Raw genomic sequence first — 12,016 nt, 5'->3', positions numbered from 1 at the left:
TCTTTAGATTGCATTTAACAATAAAAATAAGACAACGAAATAGAGAAAAAAGGTGGGCGGAACTGAGTTTGAATTTTTTCTAATGAGTCTTATAAGCAAGCAGTAGCCCCGCCCACCCACCCGCTCTTTATTCCAGGGGCTACTCTTAATTTTGTTCAGTCTTAACCTAGCAAGTAGTAGCCCCGCCCACCCGCCCTCTATTTCCTTAGAGGATATAACATTTGCCAAATATAGTCCCAACTGAGCAAATACTAAGCCCGCCCACCCGCCCTCTTTTTTTTTAGAGGGTACGTCATTTGCCAAAATCTTATTTTGCAAGTAATTGAAAATTTGCAAATCGAAAAATTGAGGAAACAAAAAACTAAAAAAATCGGAAAACTGATAAATTAACAATTGAAAAATCGAACAGTTGCATATCGTAAACTTAGAGAAAAAAATGAAAAATTGAAAAATCGCAAATCAAAAAGTTGAAGAAACGAATAATTGAAGTTGAAAAAACAAAATTTATAAAGTCGCAACATTGATATAGTTTCCCCAGTTCTAATGCGGTTTTATGATGTGTAAAAGTTAACTTCCTTAACAATTAATTACTACTGCCGTTTCCATTATACCATAGAATGGCAACGGCATGGTTAAATCCTTATTTATGACTGTCCCATCAACGGCAGTAGTAATCTAGTGTTAAGGAAGTTAACTTTTACACAATGGGGTACTATCATAAAACCGAATTCGGACTGGGGAAACTATAAATCGAAAAACTGTAAAAATTAGGGAAATAAAAAACCCAAACGAAAAATTGCTAATCGAAAAATTCGAGAAACGACAAAAAGAAGAATCGAAAACTGAAAAGTCGTGTAAAAGAAAAAGTTTTAAAATCCAATAATATTTGAAAAATCGAAAAATTCCAAAATCGTAAAATTCATAAAGTGAAAATTTAAAAAAATATTATCATTATTATTACTTATTTAAAATGAAAACTAGAAATGTTACAAATCAAAAATTGGAAAATCTAAAATTGAAACATTTTTGCTCAAAAAAAATTAGTAATAATTAAATTTTATTAAAAAATAATGGAATCCTAGATCCTATTATTTATCAATATAAAATTCAACTTCCGGTCTTCAGAGCCAATAAGAATGAATGATCAAAACGAAATAGAGGGGCCGGGTGGGCGGAACCAATTTTTACTTTGGTTTAAATTTTAGATTGCATTTTACAGTAAAAAAATAAGATAATGAAATAGAGAAAGAAGGTGGGCGGAACTGAGTTTGCCTTTTTTCCAAAGAGTCTTATAAGCAAGCAGTAGTCCCGCCCACCCGCCCCCTCTTTATTCCAGGGACTACTCTTAATATTGTTCAGTTTTAACCTAGCAAGTACTAGGCCCGCCCACCCGCCCTCTATTTCCTTAGAGGGTATAACATTTGCCAAAATTAGTCTTAACTTATTGGCAAGTACTAGGCCCGCCCATCCACCCTATATTTTCTTAGAGGTTATGCCATTTGTCACATTTAGTCTGAACTTAGCAAGTACTAAGCCCGCCCACCCACCCTCTATTTTCTTGGAGAGTACGTCATTTGCCAAAATCAATCTTATTTTAGCAAGTATTAACCAAAAAAAAATTTTGAAAATTTGCAAATAAAAAATTTGAAGAAACGAATAATTGAAATTGAAAATGATAAAATCGCAACATTTAAAGTAAAAAAATTGTAAAAGTAACGGAAATAAAAATCCGAAACGAAAAATTGCTAATCGAAAATTTGAAGAAATGAAAAAATGAATAATCAAAGACTAAAAAGTAGTATTATAATGAGTCGGGTTCAACTATGGAGCATTTGAAAATATTACACAAAAAATATGTTTGTAAAGTAATTGTGATAAAAAACAAGGCGGATTCATAAACCACGAATACAAGAGTGTATTATTTGATAAAATGTAGATACCGTCAACTACGCAAAATGATAAAGGACGTCATTAAATTGTGGGTGGGGATGATTAGACAAATTCTGGTTAGCATTTTACTGTCCACACGATTTAATGACAGTCCAGTAGTTTCCGAGATTACTTGTTTAATAAAAATCTGCACAAACAACAGACATACTATAGACCCTATTACAATACTTCCTTAGCTTACTTTTTCATCTGTCGGTGTCGATATTTAACAGATCGATAACCTTTGAAACTACACCTTAAAATTGTGCATAGTAATTATATCTTATCGAAATTTTATGAAAATAACTGTTGCTATACTTGTGGTTTATGAATCCGCCTTGACTTAGTTAGCGTGTCCTGCTCTCAATGGGAAGATCTTGAGTCTGATTATCTCATGCGGCTTTTTTTTTTTCTTACATATGACTAATATTAGCTAGATTTTTTTATTTAAGTATAAGATTTATCATAAAAATACAATTTCCTAAAATCAAATTTTATAATTTTTCGAAGAATTGGAGAATCTATAAACATGAAAAAATGAACAATGTTTAAACAAAATTCTCTATATTTTTTGCAAGGAAAAGTTAGTAAAAAAAATATGCAGCAAATGACAACATTTTTGCAAAGGGCTCATAAACATGGTATACTTCAAATAGCTTCAGTAAAAAAATTAAGTATCTTCTGAAAAATCAATAATATACACATGTAGCTGTTAAAGTTTTACTGGAATCTCAAGGAATAAGCCAGAGTCCAGATTTTACCATTTTTAGTAAAATCTGGCTTCTGGATAAATATTTTTTTATCCAGTAAATAAAGGGTTCTATAGGATCTGTCTGGTACTGAAAACACGAAAAACCCCGAATTTGATATAATTTTTGAAAAAAAAACTTTCACGTCCCCTTGTTGACACGCGTTACAAAAAACTGTTTAATATTCATTTGTCTCGGTCGTGCGCCCCCACTTTCCCCATTTTCAATTAATTTCTTCTCGTGACTGACCCAATTCTTTTACACAAATTATGCATTATAATTCTCCTCGAAATAACCCATAACCGCTAATTAATTTTAAATCTGTCCCACCCACAAGGCGACATTATAACAAACTGTCAACACCCCCCCAGCCCATTCAATTTACGAACCCGAACTACCAAAAGTGCTATTAAACGGACCATTAATAACTCCCAACCAGACCCATACCGTCCACATAACGCCCAAATTTGTCTCGGCATTGTCTCGACGTAATTCTATCCATATTTGACATTTAAATTAAGATGTCAACGACAAGGCGTAGGTGTCTTTTTTAAATTCCCAAATTAAGTCTCTTAATAAATTTGATTTAGATTAGGCAAGTAGGAAACGGTACATTGTTAATTGTTACAACATGCTTTTGCCCTCGAAGGCTACAGCAAGGTCCCGGTTTAGATTGACAGTCGTTTTGTCTCGTTGCGGGCGTCAACCCAGCCTTTTTTATGGGTTCATTATTATGGGAAAGGATTTTTTCTTAAATGGCAATTTTAATTTATTTGACACCGGTTGACTTTTACTTTGTGGCGATTTGTTTGGAAAAAAATAGCTCTGTTGGTATGTCATTGAGCAACAATAAAGTTGAGGATTTATTCAAGAAAGAGCTGATAGCTTCATTACATCCGGGCTTACTGTTTTATTATCATTATTATTATAACTACATATTATCATGGGTGGTTTGGCCATTCGAATTTATAGCCTTTTTGTGATTTAGCACAAGTGGCTAAGGTCAAACATGGCTTTATCAAATCTGATCGTTTTAATCTCTACGATCTTGATTATAATTAGAAGGTTGCCATAATTAGTCATAAATAAACCAGAAAAAACTCCTATTACGGTTGTTACCGAATGGGTTTTTGTGGTACCACGTGAGCAAGCATCTCATTAAATAGAAAACACCAATCAGAACTGAATTTTACGACGATCATTAATTATTTTCGATAAAATCGTCGACGAGTAAAATTCGAAATTTTTAGAAAGGCGATTACGCGCAGTGGGGGTGATTTGAATACCACAATTAATTTTATGTAATGTATTGTAATTTATGCAATAATTTGCAAGTTTACGATAAAACGTTGCATCTCGAATAAATTTTTCAGGCGAATTATTTTAATGTTGTTAAAATTTTTGCTAGGAAATTCTCACAGTCGACAATAGCATTCTTGTCGTATTTGTGATAAGGACGACCCTGAAGTTCGGACCTCCGGAACGGCTCCGGTGCTGAAAAGTTGCTCCGGGTGTGGTGCTCAATTGGTTTCAGTGAGTGTTTTGAGTCGGTGGTACTTGGGGGAAAAGTGTCGTGAATGTCTGGCGGCTTTTAAGGAATCGTTAGGTATTTATAGCAAGTTTTGATTTTATCGGCGAGAGAATGCAATTTTTCGCATGATTGAGTCTTAACAATCCGTAGTTTCCCTTATTAGTTTAATATCGTAATTGCGTTGTGTGAAGATGGTGTCGACATTTCGGTTAACCAAGTTTGACATTTTTCAATTAAGTATAGTGCGGATATTCTGTAGCTCGTAATTTACCTTTTATGTTTTTCTCTCTGCTAGTAGTAAATTATTATTTTTTTTCGTAACACTTTCAGTTTTCTCTTGATCTAAATCACTCTTAAGGAATGCAACGTTTGTTTTCTTTTGTGTTGTTGTTGTCGTAAAATGTAGTGGTACTGATTGGAAATCAGTTTATTGGTGTTTGATTTTACCAGATTAACAACCACTTTAAAGCGATATTAACTTTATTATCTGCTTTATTAGTTAGGTTTATATAATAGCAGTAATTATGAGATTGTGTGCCATGGAATGCTTCCTCAATAAAATTATGTTTTGAAATTAGTTCGCTTGCTGTGGATTTATTTCGTCCGATAATTAGAGTGGACGTTAAACAACACTCAGGTGTCCATTTTGAGCAAAGGTTATTTGTGAAAAATAAGCTATTTCCGCTTGGATTCTTCGCTCTTATGTAAAGAAACTAGGTTATGAAACATATGTTATTATATTAAACGATACTTTGTATAACCTTGTTTTTTAATGATACTTTTTCTTAGTGTCTCCCCTTATAATAATATTCTCTCTACCTGTATAGTTATAGGGTGTTAATAAATGATTTACATCTAGTGGGTTATGAAATTCATTTGTTAATGTGCCGCTTCATTTGAATTTCCGCTAAATGAATTAATCTGTCAGTTAGTTGTCAAAGTATACGGAAAAAAGTGGACTCTAGAAGAATATAAATTAATTTTTAACACTCTGTACATGTAAAATGATTTACTGTTATAAATATATATTTTAATAATCAACTGCATTAATCATTGGTCAAATTTTTAATCACGTATATTTAAAAATCGGTATTGGTATTATTTATGGAAATTTCGGAACGCGGTTTTCGCCACTATTTTCAGCTTATAGAACTCTAGACACTATACAAGAAACATTATCAACTTATTGTATCTCATTTCCGAAAAAAAGTCGATAATATTTCTTGGGTAGTATCTAGAATTTTGTAAAATTTGAAACAGTGGCGAAAACTGCGTCCCGAAATTTCCACAAGTAACTGAGATGTCGATTTTTAAAAATAGGCAATGAAACTTCAAGAGTCATTCAATAAAGACTAAGAATAGGGTCAGAATTAATTAATCTTGAAATGCCTTGCTTTCATCACCGCTTTTTAACTATTAATTGCAAGAAAAATTCGGTAACAACTTCTGCCGTATTTAAAGGGGTTGCAGAAGCAAAGTCGAGGATTTAAGTTGATTATTACAAAAAATTACCTTTTTGGGCATGTTTTCAAATTTTTGTTGTCGAAATACGTCTACACATATTAAAATAAAAAAGGCAAAATATAAGCCACGCCCACCCACCCTATCTCAATTCTGATGATTTTTTTATTCATTGTGAGCCGAGGGGCGGAGCTTAACTGCAAAAACCTTAGTTCTGTACCAGAAATTAAAAACATGTTTTTGAGTGTCGTGTTGTTCAAAAAATACTCAGTATATATATATTTGGAAAAAAAATAGCCAAAGATTAGGCCCCACCCATACCCGCCCCGATCTCAAGTGATCAATTTTTCATATGTTGTCAGATCGAGGGGCGGGGCTTATAAGATCCATATTTGTCTATAAGAATTTACCATTATAAACATGTTTAAAGTTTCTTGTTCTGAAAAGACGACTACGTATATTAAGAAAAAAGGCAAAATATAGGCCCCGCCCACCTGCCCTATTTCAATTGTAATGATTTTTTTTAGTCGTCGAGAGCCAAAGGAGCGGAATTTAAACGAAAAATTGAAACATCTAAAAACTGACAAAATGAAAAATTAAAAACCAAAATATCGGAAAATTGAAGACTTTAAAAATCAAAAAATTGAAAAATCTAAAACCGAGAAGTCGAAAAACTGAAAAATATAAAAAAGTTAAATGTCAAAAATTTTAAAAATGTAATAATTAAAATATCGAAAATTTGGAAAATCCAAAAATTGAACAACCGAAAAACTGAAAAAAAAAACGTGAATGAAGAAGTTAAGCCGCAAGTTTATTTCTTGAAATTTTGGGAAAATTGAATTTGGGATAATTGAAAAATCAAAATTTGAAAAATTGGAAAAGCGAAAAGCCGGAAAATCAAAAGGGCGAGAAATCGAGAAATCGAAAAATCGAATCAAGAAATTGAAATGCCCCAAAACCAAAAAAATTCTAAATTTCAAAAAAACGAAAAATCGGAAAATCAAAGACTTTCAAAACCAAAAAATTGGCGAATCCAAAGCCGAGATGTCAAAAAATCGAAAGATTGAAAACTCGAAAAATCGAAACATCGAAAAACCGAAAAATTGAAAGTGTAAAAATCTGAAATTTAAAAAATCTAAAAATTGAAAAATCCCAAAACCTGAGAAATCGAAAAATTGTGGAACTGAAAAACTGAAAAATCAAAAAATTGACTAGTCAACAAATCAAACATCGAGAAATCGCGAAATTCGAAAATCAAAAATCGATGAATCGAAAAATCCAAAAGTCAAAAAATTGAAAAATCACGAAACTGAAATATCGAAAAATTGAGAAATCAAAACTTTAAAATCGGGAAATCGAAATGTCAAAAAATCGAAAAATGTAAAATTTAAGAAATCCAAAAATTGAAAAACAAAAAAACAAGAAATGCAGAAATTGAATAAAAAAATAAATTCTCGAGAAATTGAAAAATGGAAACAGAAAAATGAAATGGCCCAAAGTCGAACAATTAATAATTGAAAAATATAAAATTTAAAAAATCGATGAATCGGAAATAGAAAAATCGAGAAATTGAAGAATCGAATAATAAAAATTCGGGAAATTGAAAAAATTACAAAATTAGAAACCGAAAAATCAAGAAATCAAAAATCTGAACCCTAGAATTCGACAAATCGAAAGATCGAGAAATCGATACATCAAAAAATTGAAAAATCTTAAATTAAAAATAGAAAAATCGAAGATCTGAGAAACCGCGAAATCGAAACAGAACGATTTGAAAATCTAAAATTTAAAAAATTGAAATACTGGAAAATCCTAAAACTGAATTATTGAAAAGGCGATAAATGGAAAAATTAAAAAATGGCAAAACTGAAGAATTGAAAGACTGAAAAATCGATAAATGCAAAAGTCGGGAATTCCAACATCAAAAAGTCGAGAATTTTGACATTAAAACTCACAGTATTCTTTGATAACACGATACTAAAAAACATGTTTTTAATTTCTTGTAAAGATTAAAGTATTTTACCTTTTTGTTTTAATATGTGTAGAATTATTTTCACAACATGAAATTTAAAACATGTTTAAAATGTAAAATTTGTATAAGGAAATATCGATTTTGTAATTAGGCTCCGCCCCAGAATTGCAAAATCTATAATTCCTTGCAAAAATTACTATTTTAACCATGCTTTAAGTTTGTTGTTGTGAAAAGATGGCTATGTGTATTAAGAAAAAAAAGGCAAAATATAAGCCCCGCCCACCCACCCTGTTTCAATTCTGATGATTTTTTTATTCGCCGTGAGCCAAGGGGGCGGAGCTTAACTGCAAAATCCTTATTTCTCCACGAGAAATTAAAATCATGTTTTTGACTATCGTATTGTTTAAAGAATAGTATGTATATTAAGAAAAAAAAAGTAAAGGCAAATATTAAGCCCCACCCATACTTGCCCTGATCTAAATATTGTAGTAATATTGTAGTAATGAAGTTTTCATTCGTGGCCAGACCTAGGGGTGGAGGCTAATTGCAAAATCCAGCAAAAGTTGACCATTTTAAACGTGTTTTAAGTTTCTAAGAATAAAAAAATCATCGCAATTGAGATGGGCGGGATAAATATAATGCCTTTTTTTTCTTAATATACGTAGTATTTTTTGAACAACACGAGACTAAAAAACATGTTTTTAATTTCTTGTAAAGAAACCAGAATTTTGCAGTTAAGCTCCGCCCTCTTGGCTCATGACGTATAAAAAAAATCATCAGAATTGAGATGGGCGGGTGGGCGGGGTTACCGTTAGCCTTTTTTGTTTTAATATGTGTAGACTTCTTTTATTTATTTATTTTATTTAGTATTCATAACAAGAAACTTAAAACATGTTTAAAATGGTAAATTTGTATACGGAAATATCGATTTTGCAATTACGGTCCACCCCTCGGTCTGACAACGAATAAAAAAATCATTAGAAGTGAGATAGGGTGGGTGGGCGGGGCTTATATTTTACCTTTTTTTAGTATACATAACCATCTTTTACAGCAAACAAACTTAAAACATGGTACATTTTTGCAAGGAAATATGTATTTATGCAAGGCAAAATGTAAGCCCCGCCCACCCACCATGTCTCGATTCTAATGATTTTTTTATTCGCCGTGAGCCAAGGGGGGGCGGAGCTTAACTGCAAAATCCTTATTTCTCCACGAGAAATTAAAATCATGTTTTTGACTACCGTATTTTTTAAAGAATAGTATGTATATTGCATAAGGAAATATCGATTTTGTAATTAGGCTCCGCCCTATAATTGCAAAATCCATATTTCCTTGCAAAAATGTACCATTTTAACCATGTTTTAAGTTTCTTGTTGTGAAAAGATGGCTACGTATATTAAGAAAAAAAAAAGGTAAAATATAAGCTCCGCCCACCCACCCCATCTCAATTCTGATGATTTCCTTATTCGTCGTGAGCCAAGGGGAAGAAGCTTAATTGCAAAATCCTTATTTGTCTACAAGAAATAAAAAACATGTTTTTGAGTTTCGTATTGTTCAAAGAATACTATGTGTATATTAAGAAAAGAACAATCCAAAAATTAAGCCTCACCCAGATCCATCCCAAGCTCAAGTGATGAATTTTTCATTGGTTGTTAGACCGACGGGCGGAGCCTAATTGCAAAATCGATACTTTCCTACAAAAATTACCATTTCAAATATGTTTTACCTTTCTTGTTGTGAAAAGAAGACTATACATATTAAGCGAAAAGGGCAAAATGTAAGCCCTTGGTGTTAAAATACTTAAGCTGTTTTTGAGGCGAATAGCAATAAATCTTGACATTATTTTTATTTCTCAAGCGTAAGCGAAGGGAGTATTGTAATCAAGTTCGTCAGCCGACTCTCTACTTTTATATTTTTCCTCGAGCTTTCATGACCCCGAGAGTATGAAGAAATAGGTCTCCCGTTTCCGTCTGACTGTCTGTGTGTCTGTCTGTCTGTCCGTCCTTCTGTCTACCGCCCCGATTTTTTTGCAGAGTGTTTTACCTAAAATTGTTACTAATTTCAAACTTACATAACTGACATTATTTATCGTCGAAAGGCTATATTAATTTTTTAAATGAGAAATAATGACAAATTATTGTTGCAAATTGTTAATTTTCGACTTTATAATAGGTTCATAAATTTAAGCTGCAGTGAAAGTTTTAACTGATTTATGTAACAGTGGAACTTTAAGTTTTTTACTTAAAGTCTTTGTAATAATTCTATAATGCCTGAAAAAATTAAACAATAGTAAAAAAATCATAAACAACCTGTGATTAACAAAAATGAGGTCAAGTGTGCAGAAGATGTTCGATTGTTCTGTTCATCGTAACTTATACTTATAAGTATTATGTCAAAGTAAAATTTGACTGAATAGAAAGGGTACCAAGAAATTTTTTATCATATCCTCAGTTAATGGAGATGGTTAAGAACCATTCACTTAAAAAAGTTGATAGCCATCACTAAAATATCAGTCTTTTCTGGCATTAAAAAACCCGGTGATTGGTACTTATTAAAGCATGACTTACACTGCGCTAACCTAACCTTCGGGCCATCTCCAGGCGAAGCCTCCGAATTCCTCAACTCGCTCTCTCATCTTGACACTTAGATTCCTTTGCAACTAATGCACATTGGACCGGTTTTATGTTTGTATTTTCGTAAAAATAAAATCGCCAAACATTCGCCTACAGGTAATTTCTGTCAAGTTTATTTATAGCTGAGTGAGAGGGTCTCCACGCACGCTGCGTAAATTCCTCGCTTCCTAACCAAAATCACTAAATCGTCAAATTAAAGCATGAAGAAATCACCCTTCCGGCTATTTGGGTTTTGAAAGGGAAATTATAACACTCCTACTATAATCAGCCAACTACTAATTTTTTCACAGACGTCTTAACCATGTTTACTTTGGTGATTAGTCGCGCCGATTGGGTTTGCTTTTTGTGGGAGAAAATTCGGCACTCTCTTTGTGGTAAATGTTAATTGAGCACAGAAAAGCGAGTCATGGGGGTCAAATGGGCGTGACTTGGGGTAAACTTGGCAATGACCTCCTAATTTCCTCAGGAAAAGTGAACGCAAAGGTTAACCGGTAAAACAGAGAAAGTGTCATCAAAATGTTGGTACCCCTGAGGTGAAAAGCAGATCAGTCTAACACTGATCTCGGTTACACTTTCATTTTTTAGATGAAAGCGATGATGCGACTGACATAACCAAATCGCCACCGCTTGGTGGTTGGAAAATGCGGGTTATTACAGGTTTTTAGCACTGTTAACTGACCAACTTTCTACTACTAGTAAACAGTGCGTAGAATACATATATGTGCACGATTTGCTCTTTTTATCCACCTCGATACAACTCGGCGACAATTTCGTCTCCAGATTTTAGACCCGCCGTTACGTAAGGTTGTGAAAGTGGTGAAAAAATCGAATTCACACGATCCGAACCTCTTCAATTAGCGTTACAGAAGCTGTAATTACGCCCGATTTAATTATCCGGGGTAATTTTTACCAGCAACCGGTGGGCATCTAATGACCTTTGAATTGCCTTGTTTACGTAATTGCGCAAATAATAAAATAAGTACGAGCGGACTTTCTTTGTGGTGTTATATGGGTCACTTATATAAGACTGTTTGCTTTCTACGTTAGCTGAGCCGATTGGAACTCGACATCGACAGAAAGTTTGGCAACGATAATTATTGTCTTTGGCGCACACCACAGAGCCGCGGCGCATTCCTAGTCGACGGGTGTCCCTCACGGCACTACTCCAGTCCCTATACTGTTTCGTGCTCGCTTCCAACTGTCACACACTCAAAACGTCTGTAAACCCCCAAACTAACATTTCTGTAACCGGTTAAATGTTAAGCGTCACATCTGCGGCACGCGACCTTAAAATGGCGATTTTCGGGGACAATGCGAAATGTCACGTTTTAGCACCCCGGCGATTCCGGCCAAACCCGTTTTTGTCAGCCGAAACCCAAGAAAGTAAATGTCAGTGCAGTTGCAACTAGAGGTGGGACGGGTAGTAACTATTCGTTACAAAGTATTCGGTACACGATGAGACCCGAACTACCGAGTACTGAAGTTGAAAAGTAATCGTTACTATTCGTCAATGATTACTGATCATTTCGTGATTTCGAGTATGCATTCTGGACTCAAATACTAAGGAATCGAGAACGGATTGCCGAAATACCGAGAACTACCGACCTCCTAAATCTATAAATCAAATACCCTTACTTTTATTTACTAACACTTCGCTTTCAAGTTGAGTTGAATGTTGAATATAGAAAAAGGAATAAGTTAAAAATAATGCGGCCTTTTGTTAGTTCGGGCCTTCGGGCTT

At 33.5% G+C, this 12,016-nt stretch overlaps 1 protein-coding gene across 2 annotated transcripts in view; it reads left to right on the top strand.

Moving 5' to 3' along the window:
* LOC135140711 (mucin-2-like) overlaps nucleotides 1-12,016 on the top strand; it is a 43,387-nt gene that overhangs the window by 9,686 nt on the left and 21,685 nt on the right. The window contains exon 1 of one of the 2 annotated variants that reach the window (XM_064071380.1): nucleotides 4,179-4,284. The exons of the other annotated variant lie outside the window; for it this stretch is intronic. The gene's annotated coding sequence lies outside the window, so the exon portion shown is untranslated. Of the gene's footprint in view, nucleotides 1-4,178; nucleotides 4,285-12,016 lie in introns of those variants that run through there. 2 annotated transcript variants of the gene reach the window in all.

Source organism: Zophobas morio, unplaced genomic scaffold (genome assembly GCF_036711695.1).
Source record: "Zophobas morio isolate AGI-343-1 ecotype UQ-CSIRO unplaced genomic scaffold, CSIRO_AGI_Zmor_V1 ptg000004l, whole genome shotgun sequence".
NCBI classification, from domain to species: Eukaryota; Metazoa; Arthropoda; class Insecta; order Coleoptera; family Tenebrionidae; genus Zophobas; species Zophobas morio.
Note: the sequence above shows the minus strand (reverse complement) of the source record. Positions and strands in the feature narration are given on the sequence as shown.